An 18,662-nucleotide genomic window follows, 5' to 3' on the forward strand; every position below is an offset into this window, starting at 1 on the left:
ATCCACCTGCCTCTGCCTCCCGACTGCTGGGATTAAAGGCGTGCACCACCACGCCCAGCGCAGCATTTATTTGTAAATGGTGAGTTACTTTATTTATTTATTTGGTATTCTGAGACAGGGTTTTTCTGTGTAACAGCCCTGGCTGTCTTGGATTCACTTTGTAGACCAGGCTGGCCTCGAACTCACAGAGATTCTAACTGCTTCTGCCTCCTGAGTGTCTGGCTTGCAAACGGTGACTTTAACATTCTCCTATTCAATGTAACCATTTACCTGGGTGCAGTGGCACAGGGCTTTAGTCCCAGTGCTTGGGAGGCAGAAGGAGGTAGATCACTGTGAGTTCCAGGCCAACCTGGTCTACAGAATGAGTGCAGGCCAGCCAGGGTTGTTACACAGAGAAACCCTGTCTTGAAACAAACAAATCAATGTAACCATTTTGCTTAAATCTCAACAAGTTACCATCCTCACACCTTAGAACTACACCAGGTGATTGACGATCACAAAAGGAAGCCTGGAATCTTCTTAGTAGTGATCTTCAGGGGTTTAACATTCAGCCCCCCAAATCATCGTGAAATCTATGTTCAGTGTCTTTCCCTCTTAAAGCCAGAGTCACATTTCTTGCAGCATCTCAAACCAACACTAAGAACAGCTTCTCAGGCCAGCTTGCCTTCCCCAAGTAGCATCTTGCTGCATGAGGCACGGTCCCCTTCTCTGGGGTATTCCCAGGCACAATGCCCTGAGACTAGACGGGGCCAGGAGCCCCGCCTGGTTATTTACTTGGTGATCATCTGCTCCTCCTGGAAAGTATTGGGATGTGGAGGGCAAGGGCACCCATCTGTCTATTCCAAATATTTGGGCAATGAGTGGCTGTATCTTGGAAAAACAAGGGTGGAGGAAAGACCCTTAGGGCCATTGCCCCACCAAGGCTGTCGAGCACCCACATACAGCTATGTAGAACCTCCCAGGCTTATCTCTTTCCAGCAGCATGCCTCCCTGCTGTGCCTACCCAGTGACTCACCTGTGCCTCACTAACCTAACTAGGACCCGCCTGCTGGAAAACCACCTACGATATCCACCCCCAGCAGGGACCATGTCAGCATTTTCAGGATCCAGACTCTCAGACACCTTAAAGTGATTGTCATCCTCAGGGGCCAAGGGCAGGATCCATTGCTAGAATTGTGAGCCTGTTTGTTTCCTCTTTGAAGGAGGCCTCTGGTCACTGTCACATGGGCTGTAGTTGGTCCTTAGAGTAAGACCCCCAGGTGTCCACTTCCTCTCTTCCCCATGGGGCCCCAGAACTCTCATAAGTCCCAAGATGGAAGCCAGAATGTGTACGTTGCCAGCTTGTAGCCCTCGCCCCAGGACTGCTCGACTCCAGACCTATTAATCTTGTAAAGAAGTGAAATTTTTGGTTTTATTATTCATACATATAGTATTAGTAATTTTCTGCTTGAGTGTGGTGTGAGACAGTACTGGGTATAGGTGTTTGTGCTACTGAGGGTTAGACACAGACCCTGTACAGGCTAGGCTGATCGCTCCACTACGCGGCCACACTCCAGCACCTGTCTCTGTACAAAAAATCTGATGTTTATATTGTGCACTTATCTATGCCGAACTGGTATCTAGTTTGTGTTAATGTGTTATACCTTTGTATACCATTTAGGTCTTAATAAGTGATGTGAGGTAGCTCTGTCCTTTGTGTGCACAGAAATGGTTATCTGCCTTGTTGTTCATGTGTCCAGGAGCATCTAGTTTTAAAGACTATGCAGATGTAAAGAGTGGCTCTTTAGGGCCTGGAGAGATGGCGCTGAAGTTAAGAGCACGTGACGCTCTTCACAGGTCTCTAGTTTGGTCTCCAGCACTTGCACGGTGGCTCACAGCCATTCGTAACTTCAGTTGCGGTGGACACGATGCCTCTTGTGACTTCAACCAACATCAGGCAGGCTTATGGTACACATATTTTCATACAGGCAAAACACTCATACACATAAGATAAACAAACAAGGCAATGATTTTTAATCATTTAAAAAGAGCGTCTCCCTAGTGTAGAGCACATGTAAAATAAGAAATTTGGAGGGGCTGGGTTTTAGCTGTTCATAAGCCCAGTGCCTGCCAGAGTGTCACACACGCAAATAACAGGGAACACAGGATTCCTAGGTACAGACAAAACATCTCATGCTCGAGGCAAAAGCAGCTGACTTTGTAATGGTTCCGCAGCTGGTCTGATAACGCTTGCACACATGTTGGGGTACGCGTTTCAGGAGAACCCTGGTTAGGACAAGTCTGCCACCCTCCCCAACCCTGGACTGCAGTGATCTCCTTCTCTTCCCCTCCAGGGGAAACCTGATGTACACTCTGAAATCTGTGCTCCCTTTGGTCCAGGAGGCAAAGGGCAACCTCCCCTTAACCCTGGTAGCTCCTCACTGTCACTGTCCCAAAGTCTGCTAAGCAAACTCCTAGCCTGGCAGAAACTACCCTACTGAGGTCAGGGATTGCAGAGAAGCAAGGGTGTTTGCGGAGTGTGAGTTCCCAAAAGGATCTCATGTGAACTGGGTATTGAATTCACTGTGTGAGCACGGCCATGGCTTATAAGGTAAGCTGTATGTATGGTGTGTGTGTGTGTGTTTAGTTCTTTAACTTTATTGTTGTTTCCACGGGAGTAAGTAGACAACACTTTACTTTTCTAATCAGTCCGAAATATTTTGTAGTTTCCTTTGTATATATTTCTAAATATTTGTTTATTTATTGGTTTTTTAAGGCCGGGTTTCTCTGTGTAGCCTTGGCTGTCCTGGACTCGCTTTATAAACCAGGCTGACCTCGAACTCACAGAGATCCTTCTGCCTCTGCCTCCCTAAATATTTATTTATTTATTTATTTATTTATTTATTACATAGACAGTGTTCTGCTTGCATGTATGTCTGCACACCAGAATGGTTGAACTCAGGACCTCTGGAAAAGCAGCAAATGCTCTTAAACGCTGAACCATCTCTCTAGTGCATATATATATATATATATATATATATGAATAGCTTTACTGAGATATAATTCACATGGAAGCCATTTAAAGTGCTTGTATAGCACCAGCAAAAATAGGTAAAAGCACATGAAAGAGCTGGGCGTGGTGGTACATGCTTGTAATCCCAGCTCTCAGAGAGGCAAAAGCAGGTAGATCTCTGTGAATTTGAGGCCATCCTGGACTACAAATTGAGTTCAGGACAGCCAACGCTACACAGAGAAACTCTGTTTTGAAAAACCAAAAAACCAAACCAAACCAAACCCAACAATCAAAAAAGCCCAGGAAAACCTGAGTTTGACTCCAGAACCTATTGAAAAAGCCAGAGTTGGTAGTGTGTGTCTTTGTTGTTGTTTTTTTGTTTTTCAAGACAGGGTTTCTCTGTATAGCCTTGACTGTCCTGGACTGGCTTTGTGGACCAGGCTGGCCTGGAACTCACAGCGACCCGCCAGCCTCTGCCTTGAGTGCTGGGATTAAAGGCGTGCGATACCACGCCCGGCTTGGTGTGTGTCTTTAATCCCAGCACTCCTGGGGTGTAAGGGAGGCAGACAGGAGAATTGCTCAGTTCACATGCTAGCCTGAGGCATGCATTGCAGCATAAACAAGAGAGACCCTTTCTCAATCATGTGGAAGCAGAGAACTATCTGTTGGAAGAAGTTGTCTTTTGATCTTCACACATACCTGTGGTGTACACACATACACACACACACACACACACACACACACACACACGATAAAATTAAAGTGAGCAGGTTGGTCTGACCATGGTGCTAGCACCTGGAATGCAGAAATGAGAGAATCAGTAAGTCAAAACATCATTCTCAGTCACAAAGAGAGTTAGAGGCTACCCTTCCTCAAAAAATTTAAAAGAAAAAAAATTTTTAATTAAAGTCACAAGTTTCAGATTGTAAGGCAGTTATCACCCAAATTGTTTTGTTTTGTTTTCTCACGACAGGGTTTCTCTGTGTATCCCTGGCTGTCCTGGACTCACTTTGTAGACCAGGCTGGCCTCAAAACTCACAGAGATCAGCCTGCCTCTGCCTCCCAAGTGCTGGGATTTCAGGCATGCAATAGTATGCCCAGCCTCGCCCAGTTTCACGTCATCACTGCAAAGAATGCAGGCGCTCATTCAGGGTCCCAGGTATTCTTGACGACACTTATCTGCCTCTGTTTCTGTGGACTTATCTGTTCTGAACCTTTAACTTTAATAAGGTCAGGTAGCATGTGGTCTTCTGCCACACTCCTCTGACTGGCTTCTTCTGGTCATCACAGCGCTTTCTGGTTCATCCACTCACAGCATATAACTTCCATTTATTGCCAAACATTATTTTATTATATGTATCTACCACAGTGTCTTCACTCACGCCTTCATCCATCAATTGATTGATACATGGAATCGTCTGCACTTTAAGACCATTGAAAATGTTGCTGCTTTGAGGACTTATGTACAGGGTTTTTTTTTTTTTAAATTTTATTTATTATGTACAGAGTGTTTCACCTACTTGTATGCCTGCAGGACAGAAGAGGGCACCAGATCTTGTTATAGATGGTTGTGAGCCACCATGTGGTTGCTGGGAATTGAACTCAGGACCTTTGGAAGAGGAGTCAGTGCTCTTAACCACTGAGCCATCTCCCCAGCCCTTATGTACAGGTTTTATGTAGACATTTGTTCTTATTTCCCTTAGTTCTATATCTAAGTGAGAGATTGTGGGATCTCTTGTTTTGTTGGTTGGTTTTCTTATTCTTTTTGTTTTTTCAGGTTTTTGTTTTGTTTTGTTTTTGAGACAGGGTTTCTCTGTGTAGCCTTGGCTGCCCTGGACTCTCTTTGTAGACCAGGCTGGCCTCCAACCCACAGATCCACCTGCCTCTGCCTCCCTGAGTACTGGGACTAAAGGCATGCGCCACCACACTTTAACATAATTTTTATATTTTTTGAAAAATTTTTATTAATTTATTCATATTACATCTCAATGCTTATTAACATAATTAGTAAGAGTTCTCAATGGCTTTTCTTTATAGGTTGTTACTTATTTGGGGGGAGGGGGTGAAGGTAGGGGTTGTCATATAAGCATTCCATGTCCCTCTTTCTCACCTGTGAGTCTGCATGGCAAAAGCAGCTTCCTTGCCTTTTACCGTCAGTGGAAGCACAGACTCACTGATTTCCACATGGCCTCCAGCATCAGCATGTGCCGTGGACCTCAGCGCGGGGTCCGGTGGCAGTACCACAATACCACAGGCCACTCAGCATCAACATGGCTTCAGACAGCAGATGGCCCATGGCCAACAACATGACTTCAGGTGGCAGCACAGACCGTGGACATCTGCATGGCATTTGGAGGTAACGTAGCATGGACACCAGCACAGCCTCTGGCTGCAGCAGGACCACGGACCCAGACATGCCTCGTTGTTTTCATTGTTAATTTTCAGTATGATTAGCAGTTTCAGACAGACATTAGTTAAGTTAATATCTTCCACATTTTTTCTTTTCAGCTTCCCCTATATGACTTAGCTGTTAATAGTGTTTTGTTGGTTTATATCATTTTGTTTGTGTGCCTATCAGTGTGTGCATGCCATGGCACACGTGTGGAGGCCAGAGGCCAACTTATGGGAGTCCATTCTTTCCTTCCACCATCTGGGCAGTGGTGGCGCATGTCTTTAATCCCAGCACTCGGGAGGCAGAGGCAGGTGGATCGCTGTGAGTTCAAGTTTGAGGCCAGCCTGGTCTACAAAGTGAGTCCACGACCGCCAAGATAACATAGAGAAACCCTGTCTTGAAACTCTGTCCCCCGCCTAAAAAAAAAAAAAAAAAGAAAGAAAAAGAAAAAAGAAAGAAAGAAAATGATCAGGGAGCAAGAAAAGATACAAGGAGGCTAGCTGGAAGCACAAATAGGGATACAGGGTGAGGACTTGGGGGACACCTGGCTGGATTCTGATATGTCAGCTGATGGCTAGAGGAAGAGTTCAGGGAAGGAAGGTGGGGACCTAAAGTGGGCAACAACCTCCAGGAAACACCAGAGGTTGTGAAAAGCTAGATTTCCCTGAAGGTGTCCCCGATGGCTAGACACAGAAGCAAGGTCCGGACACTGGACCTAGAATGACATCTGAGAACGGTCTTCCCTAAGGCATGAAGAGCCCACCGGCAGACAGACTGGAGCCCACCGGCAGACTGGTGGTTGAGGGTGTTGTAGAAAGTGTATTCTTTTTTCTTTGTTTGTTTGTTTGTTTGTTTGTTTTTTGAGACAGGGTTTTCTCTGTGTAGCCATGGCTGTCCTGGCTCTCTTGGTAGATCAGGGTGGCCTTGAACTCACAGTGATCCTCCTGCCTTTGCCTCCCGACTGCTGGGATTAAAGGTATGTGCCACCACGCCCGGCTATTAATTCATTTTTTTAAAAAAATCCAGCTAGTTCACAAATATTTGAGACAAAGACCTAGCGATTTATTTAAACAGATTTTGTACAATAACTGGGCAGGCATGCTTTTGTTGTTGTTGTTTTGATTTTGTTTTGTTTTTCCAGACAGTGTTTCTCTGTAGCCTTGGTTGGTCTGGACTCTCTTTTTAGATCAGGCTGGCCTCAAACTCACAGAGACACTGCATACCGAGTGCTGGGATTAAAGGCGTGAGCCACGCCCCTGCCAGGGCAGGCACAATCTAAACTAATTTTTAAAGCTAGTCTGGTTACTTCCCGTTGGATTTCCCAAATTGCACCATCAGGCCACATCCTTTTTCTCCGTTTTCCTCTTCCTTCACCCACCCCCACCCAAGCTTCCCCTTGCTTCTCCTGGCCACGTGATCCCTCCTGAGACCCCCCCCCCCCCCGCCCCCAGGCCTGGACACTGAAGCTCCGCCTCCCTCTAGTCTGCCTACCAACAAGCTCCTAAGTAGTCCTGGACTGGCTTTGTAGACCAATCAGGCTGGCCTCGAACTCACAGAGATCCACCTGCCTCTGCTTCCTTGACTGCTGGTATTACAGGCTGCCTTTCTTTATTTTTAACCAATCAGAGAATAGTTTACACAACACCTTTTGGTGTATGTGAGAATGTACTCTGAATAGCAACCAGATCTTGGGGGACCAGTATTTAGCAAACGAGGTCTATCTATATATCAAGTTACATGACTTTTTGCGATCTGTGCCCTAAATCCGGGGCTGCTCATGGTCTGCTCATCAATACCTCTTTGCTATCTCTAATACCAACACCATATCCTCCATAACTTAGGGACTATCTCCCAATCTTCTCCCTCACCAGTAGTCTCTCTGTGATACCAAAGGCTGCCAGCCTTTTGTAGAGCATAATTGCCTTCCTGGGTTCCGGTTCTGTTTTCCCGGAAGCCTTCCTTCCAACAAGACCTCAAAAGTATCCCCTTTTGACCTCATTGTACAAATGCCCTTGTTGGTTGGATTCTCTGCAAGGCACGCCCCTGCCCCATACGCCTGCGGGTCCCCCCTCTCTCTAGTTCCTTCTTTGTCCCACCCTCTGTCTAGCATACTGCAGCCACAACTGCTTTGTTCCCTAAGAACAGACTTCCTGTCGGGTGTGGTAGCGCACTCTTTTAGTCCCAGCATCTGGGAGGAAGAGGCAGGCGGATCTACAGGAGTTTAAGTGCAGCCTGGCCTACAAAGTAAGTTCCAGGGCAGCAGGGAAACACCGAGAAACCTTTTCTTGGAGGAAATCAAACAAATCCAAAATAATGATAATAAAATAACAAGCTTCTTTTTCTGTTTCTGCCCTCTCCCAGTTACAATGACCACTGATCACTACGCACAAGTGGATAAACGGACAAGCTGAGAGTTTCCACGGTCCGAAAGTCGAGCAGAAGGGTCTCTCTCTGTCCAGAGTGTTCCGCGCGCCTGGCTGATTCCTAGAAAGGACAGGAATGTAAGAAGAAGACTTACACGGGAGAAAAATCCATGGGCCAGGTGCTCGGGTTTCGTTCCCAGCCTTGACAGTCGCCCGTCAGCAGCGTCTTTAGCTCCGGAGGGGCGGAGTTTCTCCAGGTAGTTGCTTTTGACTACGCCCTCTGACCACACCTCTCACCCGGTGGCCACGCCCCCGAGCTCCACCCCGCCTGTCTCGCCGAGCCAGTTTTCTGAGTCAAGCGAATGCCAGCACGCGCTTGCGCCCTCTCGCCCCGCCTGCACCCCACCCCTATAGGCCCCGCCCACCAGAGGCCCCGCCCCTCCCGTTTGCGAGGTGGGAGCTGAGACTCACACTGCGCATGCTCCAACCGCGGCGCCCCCGACTCCGCACTCGGCTGGTTTCGGGCATTTCCGCCTCTTTGTTTTAAACTCCGCACGGCTTTTTTCTCCTCCTCTTGGGGGGGACCCAGAGGGAGCGGTGCCCCCCTCCCCCTCCCGGCGAGCCCCCGCGTGCGCCCGCTCGCCCGCCGCCCGAGACGCAGGTCAGTGAGCCCGCCCCGCCCGGCCTGGCCCGCGCGCCCGTTCCTCAGGCCGCGGCCTCGGCCCGTGGTGGGCAGAAGGCTGCGAGCCCAGCGCCCTCGGCAGGCCCGGGAGGCGGGACCCTAAAAGCCTGCAAGAAGGCCAGGACTTGGGAGGTCTGGACCCCGGGAGGGCAGAACCTTGGGCCATGCTGGGTCCCGGAACAATCAGGACCCGGGGAGGACTAGAACCTGGCTGGACCAGGCAAAACCCAGGGAAGACAAGAGCCTGCACCAGGCTGGACCCTGGACCAGGCTGGACCAGGGGTGGGCAGAATCCTAGACCAGGCAGAACATGGAGTCAGCCTGAATTCCGAGCGGTTTGGACCGAGACGACAGGACCTAGGGAAGACAAGGAGCCCAGATCGGCTGGACTTGGCACCAGGCAGGATCCCAGAGAACAGGACCCCGGAAGAACAGGAGTCCGGACCTGGCTGGATCCAGGGAGATCAGGAGCACAGACCAGGCAGGACCCACACCAAGCCAGAATTACTTAGGGCCAGTCATGTAACAGTCTCTAGGACTGGGCAAATTCCTCATAGTGCTGGGATCCCAAGACAGGTGGAGAGACCCGACCCTTGGAATGGGCATGGGGGGTGCGGGGGAGGAGGGTCAATAGTAGAGACCTGACAGATTCTAGGAAAGGTCACTGAGGAAGAATGGATCTCAGGACCTAGAAAACGCCAGAATTCCAGAGATGGTCCAACTCAAGATAGATACAGAGGAGAGAGTTAAGACCTTGCGACCACCCCCACCGAGGGCCAGGGACACTGGGACAAGGCCTCTGGAAGGTCAGGACTCAGGGACAGATCCAGCTGTAGCAAGCTGGAAACCGAGGCTGGCCAGAGTCATTTGAGCAGTTTGGGGCCCTGAGGGTTAACTGCGAGGAGGGGTCCAGGACAAACAGAACCAAAGGTGGGGTCACTTTAAGGTTAAAGCCTTGGGGGCCAGAACTGTGAGGTAGCCCTCAGGGATTACATGGGTAATAGTTGGAGCTATAAGGCAGGGAGGCATGGAACTCTGGACATCTAGAACCCCCCCCCCAAAAAAAAAAAAACAAAAACTCTGCTGAAAAGATTACTAGGCATTAGGAGATCCAGGGATGGTTCAGATCTGCTCCCCTCCAGCTGGTCCCTCTGCTGTGCAGTGCTTACATGTGGGCCCCGACTTATCTGAGCCCAAGGGTTTAAACCCTGCACTCCCCACAAGTTCCCCTAGCACCCTGATGCTGTGAGATAGGTGAGGGTCTTGGCATAGTTGCAAGGCAAGGTTGGAGTTGGCCCTGGCTCCAAGGACTCAGGATGTCAAGGGCATGCCCTGTGCTTGCTGCTTCAGGCCCCGGCCTCCAGGCTGCCTCTTGCCTACCCTGCCCAGCTCCTACAGTGCTGTGCCTTTCCCTGGCTTGGGCCACAGGTCAGTGGCCGCTCCTTCACCCTCCCTCCTCTTTCCCCGGCAGGTCATGAGGGTGTATAGACAGGCTGGGAGTGTGTCCAGGGGCGGCTCTCCAGGAGTAGGTAGGAAGGTGAGGTCAGTGAGCAAAGGACTGAAGGGTCTTGCACAGATCAGCACCTAAAGGAAAGCGTTCTTGTTTCTCTGAAATGCCCCCAGTCAGTCTGTCATGGAGAGCCAGTGTTTGTGTCAAAGCTTCTGGGGAAAGGAGGGAGGGTGAGGGAGCAGCCACTGACCTGTGGCCAACACCAGGCATGTGTTTCTACTGCTGTGGGAGACGTTAAGAGGTAGCAGTGTGCTGATGTGTTTCAGTATGAGAAGGCTAGGGGAGTCTAGCGTGACCTCCTAGCTCCCACGTAGACCTGGGGTGCTCAGCAATGGGTGTGTGGCCCTGGTGGAAGTGCTGCTTGGTGGGGCTACACTCAAAAGTGCTGTGGACAAGGTGAGTCTAAGCTCTGGGCTGTTTGGATTCCTAAGTGACACTTGGACTGGACAATTCCATGTTGTCAGTTTGAGTCACTTCACTTTCCTGAGGGGGAAACAAGCCCAGGTTTCTTAGTACTGGGTACATCAGCTGAGTCGAGACCTGAGTAGCCCAAACTGGAAAGTTGTATTTGTCAAGCACCTCTTACATTTGGGAGCCTTGTACTTAGAGCTTACCTCTGAGTTGTTCTTTGCTGTGCCCTTTATTGTAATTTGCTGTGTGAAATTTTAGAAAAGACTGAGCCTTTGTTTAAGTTTGATGGTGCTCTTTTGCTTTTTTTTTTCCCCCCCCTTGCTTGGACTTTCAAACATGGAGCAGTGTTGGCGGCTTATGTTACTTACATGTTGCTATACACACGGACTGTCCCAGCTCAGCTCATCTCTCAGGTCTTCTGACCAGGTTCCATAGGCCTGTATTTAGGGTACAAGCTAGGCCTTCTTTGGGGGCCCCACACGTAATGTCCCAATGCTGCTCCCCTTTCCCTCTGAAAACCCATTTCTTTTCCTAGGGCATCTCAAAGGACAAGAGAGAAGAGGCCAGTGAGAGAACAAGGCAGCCTCTGGAAGGGGGCTATAGCCTTTACAGCAGGCCCCTGGACGGGGCATGCCATTTTTCTGGGGCTGAGTTGTTTTTTAGAATGAAAACACAAGACCCTGCACACTTGAGAGGAGAGCAGAGTGGGTACCAGAAACGGGTCAGGTTTGCAGTCAGCCAGGCATTTGTCAAGTCTTAAGTATCATATGGCCCATCCCCAACAAAGTTTCAAAAGTAAGAGTTATGTGTAGATTCAGACGTGGTGGCTCCTACCTGTAATCCTAGCAGTTGGGAGCCGAGACAGGAGGATTGCATTGAGTTTGAGGCAAATATGAGCTACCATAGTGAATCCCAGGCCAGTTTGAGCTGCAGAGCAAGATCCTATCTCAGAAACAAAAATAGTTGTTTGAGAGTGAGGCCTGTGCCTATCTCAGAGACACAGCTAGTGTGTCTAGACTGGTGTGTGAGAGCGAGGCCTGTGCCTGTCTCAGAGACATAGCTAGTGTGTCTGGAGTGGTGTGTGAGAGCGAGGGCTCATCTGATGTCACTGTAAAAGTTAAGATGATTGTAATGCATGCGTGTACCCTATTTAAGAGACATCTGTTACAAACAGAAAATGTTCCTGGTAGTTAAGTTACCATTTGGAATGCTCTGGCAAACAGACCACTGTGGATAAAGTGGGGTGTAGGAGCACTGTGCTAACCTCTGGGTGAGGGCTTTCTAGAAGTTAGGAGCCTTGCCATATTATTCTGAAAGAAGTTATAAACCAACCTTCTAGATTTTTTTAAACCATCTTAAATAATATGGAGAGAGTGTTTTTCCTGGTATATTGGGCCTCATGCACTAGGTTGTGCGTGGTTTTTTCACAATAGTAGGGTGTGAGATTCTGAAAAGGTTGGGATATTTGTCCCTTGTGGGAATATTATCTTCAAAGAAAGATGTCTGGCAGATTGGGAACCCCTTCTCCCCAGCCCAGGTCTTGGAGGGAGTGGTGGAAAATTGCCCAGGGTCCCCTGGATGCTCTTGCCCCATGGCCACCTCCCCGTCATCTGTTTGTTTTGTTGTTGTTGTTGTTGTTTGTTTGGGTTTTTTGTTTGTTTTGTTTTATTTTTTGTTTTGTTTTTTGATTTTTTGAGACAGGGTTTCTCTGTGTAGCCTTGGCTGTCCTGGACTCGCTTTGTAGACCAGGCTGGCCTCGAACTCACAGTGCTCCGCCTGCCTCTGCCTCAGAGTGCTGGGATTATAGGCTGCGCCACCACGCTGCTGTCCCTGTCCTCTCTGGACTTCAGGAGGTTCCACCTCAAGTTCACAAGATCATTGACTAGAATTGTTGGAGTTGTGTGTGTGTTTAAAACAAGGCGTGTTTGGGTCTGTGTTATTCTTTTATGATCAGATTTATTATTTGCTGTTTACTGTTCAAAATTGGATTTAAAGTTGAAGATGTAATTTTTCTTTATTTAGGGAACACTTTGTGGTTGAAGGTCAGTTGCCTGTTATCTTTTGTGACCCTCACAGTCTTACTGGTCACACTGTGAGAGTGTTGCACAGTAGGTTAGGCTTCACAGCCGGAACTACTCACTCGTTCTGTGAGTTGACACCATTAACTTAGCTAAACATTGTAATGCTTCTGCTCATGAGACTAAAACACGGTCATTTGAGCTCAGAGGTTGGAGACCAGCCTGGGCAACCCTGTTTCAAAAAATAAACTATTTAATCACAAAGAAAGATGAAGCCTTTAAAAAATGAGAAAACATCCTTTTCTCTGCTACATAACTTCTCAACATAACTAAATTACACAGAAGCCGAAAGGGTAGGGCAGGGTGGTAATAAGCATAACCTACTTCTGTTGTTGTAGACTACCCACTGAATTGAGCAAACTTCCACCGACACTTCTGGAGATGCTGTTTTCCTCAGCCTATTGCTGTGTTAAAGAGAAACTCTACAGTGTTTAGTTGGACCTCAAGAATAGAGGTTAATTGGATTTTTTTTTAAAGTTCTTTGATGTTTGGTGGACTTTGCTGTATTAGCAGTAAATTCTAAATAAGAAGCGTGTAGATGGTGAGATGTGTTTATAGACTTCCCAAAGCCCCTGGTTAACCCCTTGTGTCCTGTGTGGGTTTCTTCACTCAGACTAGGCCTGCAAGTCCTATGTGATCATTGTAAGGCCTAATGGAGGCCCCTGGGTCACATGGTGAGTTTTGGAGTTTGTAGTGGCTTTTCTCTGTCTACTGGTTCCAGTAGGGCCTGGCCTGCGTTAGGTGCTCAACACACTCTAGGTTAGAGGAGATCATGAGCAGTGGCTTTTGTGGCTTTATGCTGAGAATATGTCAGATGTCAGCTTGGTTGCTAAAATCCTCAGGACATGCTCTACAAGTCAGTAATGAGGGTCAAGCCACACATACAAGTGTGGTACCACTTTAAGGACTTTTACTTTAAAAAATAATTTTTTAAAAACTACGTGTGGTGCACACCTTTAATCCCAGCACTTGGGAGGCAGAGGCAGGCAGATCGCTGTGAGTTCAAGGCCAGCCTGGTCTACAAAGTGAGTCTAGGACAGCCAAGGCTACACAGAGAAACCCATATAATTATGTGAGTGTGTTTTCTCAGTGCAGAAACACTGAGTATATATGGAGATTAAAAGATAACTTTGTGGAATCTTGATTTCTCCTGCCATCTTTATGTGGGTTCCAGGAATTGAACTTTGGTCATTAGGCTTGGCGGCAAGTGCCTTAACCCCCGAGTCATTCCACCAGCTGCCACCCTTTGCTTTTTTTTTTTTTTTTTTTTTTTTTTCCCCTCAAATTTTAAAAATCTAAGTGCTTACCAAAGCACAAACAAACAAAAAACCGTAATGGAACAGCCAAGGCTACACAGAGAAACCTTATCTTGAAACAAAACAAAACTACAACAACAAAAATCTAGTGGAGCACAAATGCAGGAATTATAATCAGTGGCATCTGCTATGGTCCCAGTGTTGTCTTTACTCCTCCCAGATGTTTAGGTTAGAGTCCTATTAAAAAATGACTGCCTGAGAAGTGAGCTTTGTGGGGCTTTGTCCTGGAAGATAGAATTAAGTGCCTTATCAAAAGTCCTGAACGCTTCTCCATCCTTTTTGCCCCAAAGGTCTTGGCATGGGGATTAGGTCTGAACAAGCTACAGGATCTACCGTGACCCAGATTCCCTGCTGAAGAATAAACTTAGGTTGCTCATAAGCCTTTTATTGTAGAGTGTTCTGTGACAGCAGCCTACAGTCTAGGACAGGACTCTCACGCTCACTTGCTGGGCACAGTTTTCTATTTGATAATATCTTTATTTTTCATTAAATGCCACTTTCCTGTCATTGAAGTATCAAAGAGCAACTTCCGATGGTCGGCCACCTCTTTCAGGAAATGAGGAGGAACACCCTGCTTAAAGCAGAAGCAGGCCTAGCTCCCATCCATCCTACAACCCCCTGCACCAGGGTGGGGGGCTTGGCATGTCCCCCAAATAGCTACTTTGAGGGTTTTACAGATGGCCCTGTTGTCATAATGAAAGTCCTTATAGTTTTTCCTGGGGTCTGGTGCTAGGTTGTCCCATCCTGAGACAACCCAGAGAAGTCTGGTGCTGTGTTGCTGGGCGCTGTCCTGACCAACTCCAGGAGGCCTCACATTAGACTGATGTCTGTTTTAATACACTCATGGAATTCTGGTGTTGAGTTTTATGTCCTTCTGATATCCTCAGAGTGACAAGACTTTGGAGTAAGACATTCCAGGTTGGAGTATTTTTGCTTTGTGACTTATATCAGTAAGCCATGGCTACCATACATGCAGTGAGTTGCTAGTGACTTATTCCCTGCTGGCTGGTTTTGTGAGGTGAAATGCTACAACACAGTCAGCCAAAGACAGGCATATTGGTGAGGTCATAGATTGGGACAGGCCTCTGTCCTCAGCATCTGTCTTTGGTTACCCCCAAGGCCAATGATTGTCCCTGGAGCCTGACAGCCGTAAGCGCTTCTGGCTAGGTGAAAAACCAGTCATAGAAGTTTCAGCACAAATTGGATGACATGTAACTATGTGTATCTTTGAGGGTACAGTGTTCAAGCTCAGCACAAAGCTTCTGGGAAAGTTCTAATCTGTGTAGGAAACTCCTACCTGCCAGTGAAGAATAATGTTCCGTCTATTAACCATGGGAGGGACCTCTGCAAGACTCCCACAGACCAGGAAGTTCTGGGAGAGACTGGAATGGTCTTGGATGTAGGAAGTGTGCCAGTGGTAAGAACCAGCCACCACAGAAGGGTCGGCACAGAGCGTACTGAACAGCACTGCCATGGACAGATCGTAGGGCAGAAAGAGGCCCCTTTGCAGTGAGGTGGGAAGACACTTGTCAGCAGCCGAAGTTCTGTAACTGCCTTATTTGGAAAAGATTAGTTTCTAAATTTTTTTAAATTGTAAGAACTGTTCTTTCAGTATTGATAAAGCTATTATATTCATTAATATGTATGTTTAGGGACCAGCTTGGAATCTGATCAGATCAGTGTTGCCTAAGACATAGATCTGATGGTGTCTTTACCTAGATCTTACCCCCAGGAGAGTAGGCTTCTGTTACTGATTTTAATGAGGACAGCATTCTCTCTCCACCCCCCCCCACCCCCGCCTCAGTCTTTTGTAACTCAGGGTGGTATCAAATTCATACAGCTAAGGATGACCTTGAGCTTTTGGTCTTCCTGCCTACACCTCCTGAGTGTTGAGGTCACGGGTCTGCACCACCATGCCGGGGTGGATCTAGGGTCCTGTTCATGCTTGGCAGGCGTCACCTACTGTCCTGCAAGCTTAGATTGAACGGTTGTCCTCATCTTCTGAGGTACATGAGAAGGAGCACCTGGATTGCATAGCGGTTTCTTTTACATTATCTGCAGCCAGGATTAAGAGAAGTTTTAAAAACATTTAAAGTTATATTTTTATTTATTTGCTTTGGTGGGTGGCATTCTTAGGACAGCTGTGGAATTCGGTTCTCTCCTTTTACTATGTAGGTCCTAGGGGCTGAATGTCCACGTTCATCTCTGTTCCTGTAACCACAGAGGTGATGATGCAGCAAACAGCCAACATAGGCGCAGATTCTTAGAAGGCCTGGAGAAGACACCAGGCCGGCTGTTTGGCCACGTGGACAGGGTAGAGGTTCTGAACACTGCACAGGGTTAGGGCACCATGGCCCGCCACTCACTAGCACACTCCATTTTGTAAGTAAGTAAACTTTCTGTTTAGTAATAAAGTCGATCAGATGAAATTCACTTAATTTGGATTTTTCTTTAGTGAATCCCTTTTCATCATTTAGAGCAGAAATGGGCCAAGTTTCTTTTAAAAACAAGTAGTATTTTGGGCGTGGCAGGTGTACGCCATCTGGAAAGCCTGGGCTGCCAGGCCCTGGCCACCGTTATATATCTCATATGTTGTAGATATGTGCGTCTCAGCCACGATAGAGCCACGTCACTAATCAGAGAAGGTGGTGAACACTCAGGCCTACGTGGCACTGAGCGTGGCAGTGTGCGCCCTGTGGAATGTGAGCATTTTCTTGAGGGATCCTGGCTAAGTGTGATTCAGTGCCACCCTACCATGCGGAGTATGCCTGTTGTTTATTTTAAATTGTAAGATACCCTTTTTATCAGTTTATTGTGTAGCAGGGACTCAAGGGCTCTTCCTGAGACCCATGGTCGCCCTTGCTGGCCAGCCCATAGCAGGCTGCCCACCCTTCTGGAATGTTGTGTCCCGTGGGAGTGGCACTGTTCTCCTACAGAGAGCCCTGCTTTTCCTAACTGCTGAGGAACCGCTGCTCTGTGCGCCCGATCTTCTCACGGGCTGCATGCTGATGGGCATCCCAGTCACCGCCATCAGAGACCTTTGCACGCAGAGCTGTAGTGTTCACATCTGAGTTGCTGAGAAGTCATGTTAGCATCCCCTTCGATAGGGTTGCCTCCTTACAATCTTTCAGGATGTCTAAAGACACTAAATGGGTGATTTATCGAGTAATTTTTATGTGTCTGTTGGGAAGAGTGTGTGTTGTTCTACGTTTACTTTTTGGTGTAAGCAATGTTTCCCTTGTACTGTTGTGTGCCCGTATCCCCAGAATACACCCGATTCGTCCCGAATGACCCCCCCCCCCTTTGCATACGATAGGTGAGGATGGATGATGCGCTGCTTAGGGTCAGGTAGGTCTGTTAGTTTCCTTCCAAATCTCATCTTGCTAGAATTAGGTGCATGACTAGTAGTTTCGTAAAGTGAGTTGGGGAGCCCATCTTTAGCTGTGCACGGGAATGTGAACTCAGGACCTGGTGCAGGGCAGACAAATGAGTGTCTGCTTCAAATACTTGTACAAGCTGAAATGGTGATTTGCTCTTAGAAATGATGGACTTACAGACCCAGAGTTTTATTTGAAGAAAATTTTGTGACTACGTATTCAGGTCCCATAATAGAGAATATTTTGGGTTTTCTTTACTAGTTTCAATTTAGGTGCTGTTCCCCGGCCCCAGGAATTTATTCATTTCACATAAACTTCATTTTAAAAAATTACATGTAAGCCAGATGTGGTGAATCCCAGCACTAGAATTAAACGTGATTAGAAAGTCAGGTATAGTGGCTTATGCCTATAAGCGTACCACTTGAGAGGCTTAGAAAAGATAATCACTGCAACTTTGAAGTCAGCCTGGGGACCGTAGTTTTAGGCCAGCTAAGGCTGCATAGTGGAAGCCTATCTCAAAGCAATGAATAGAGGAGAGGGGGGAGGAGAGGGGGAGGGGGATGGGAGGGCAGGGGAGGAGAAGGAGAGGGAAGAGAGGGAGAGGGAGGGGGGATAGGAGGGCAGGGGAGGAGTGGGGGAGGGGAAAGGGAAGGGAGGGGAGGAGAGGGGGAGGAGAGAGAGAAAAGGGAGGAGGGATAGCGGGAGGGGGATGGGAGGGAAGGGGAGGAGAGGGAGAGGGGAAAGGGAGGACTGGGAGGGGGAGGACAGGGAGGGGAAGGAGAGAGGTTCTTTTGTCACAGGAGCCACCAAGTTTCAAAGGACAGCAATTTCATGTGGTCATTGGCCTCCATACTAGGCAGGGGCTAGTTTAAGACCGGCCTGGCCTTGAGCTGGCTCCACCTCTTCTCTCACCACCTTATTTATCTGCAAGGACATACTCACCCCTTCTACCTTCCCATTTCTTGCCCTTATTGTGTACACGGTTCCTGGCTTGGTTAGTTAAGGAATGCAGTTCCGAGGCTGGAGAGGCCTAGTGGCTAGGAGCGCACACTGTTCTTCCAGAGGGCTCAAGCTCCTTTCTTAGTACCTACATCAAGCCGTTCATAACGGACTGCGACTTAAGCTTCAGGGCATCCAGTTCCCTCTTCTGGCCTCCGCAGGCACATGTACACACATTACACACATGTATGTAACGAGCATGCACATGTGCATGTGCACATTTAAAAAAACTCTTAAAAATTGAAGTTTTGGGAAAAAATTTAAAGGTGAAATTATCTGAGTTGCATTTAAAGAGGAAGTTCATTTAAGCACATGTTAAGACTCCAGCCACCTTACTCCCTTCACCAGCAATACCTGTTCAAATGGAAAAAACCCTGAACTCAAGGGCAATGCCAAGGGATCCATAGCCAGGTTCCTAGGAACCCTCAGAGCACCTTAGTCATGAGTGCCTGCAGTGTTACTCTTGAGAGGCCCCAGATCATTCGACCAGGATTTCTCTAACCCTGCCCATCTCTGCCCCCTGGCATGAATACCTGGCTCAC

At 47.8% G+C, this 18,662-nt stretch overlaps 1 protein-coding gene across 1 annotated transcript in view; it reads left to right on the plus strand.

The window, feature by feature from the left end:
* The first annotated feature begins 8,213 nt into the window (after positions 1–8,213).
* Positions 8,214–18,662, plus strand: part of Pcgf3 (polycomb group ring finger 3) — a 42,894-nt gene continuing 32,445 nt past the window's right edge. The window contains exon 1 of the mRNA XM_051170134.1: positions 8,214–8,408. The gene's annotated coding sequence lies outside the window, so the exon portion shown is untranslated. The remainder of the gene's footprint in view (positions 8,409–18,662) is intronic.

The sequence above is a fragment of the Acomys russatus genome, chromosome 28, assembly GCF_903995435.1.
Source record: "Acomys russatus chromosome 28, mAcoRus1.1, whole genome shotgun sequence".
In the NCBI taxonomy this organism is placed as follows: Eukaryota; Metazoa; Chordata; class Mammalia; order Rodentia; family Muridae; genus Acomys; species Acomys russatus.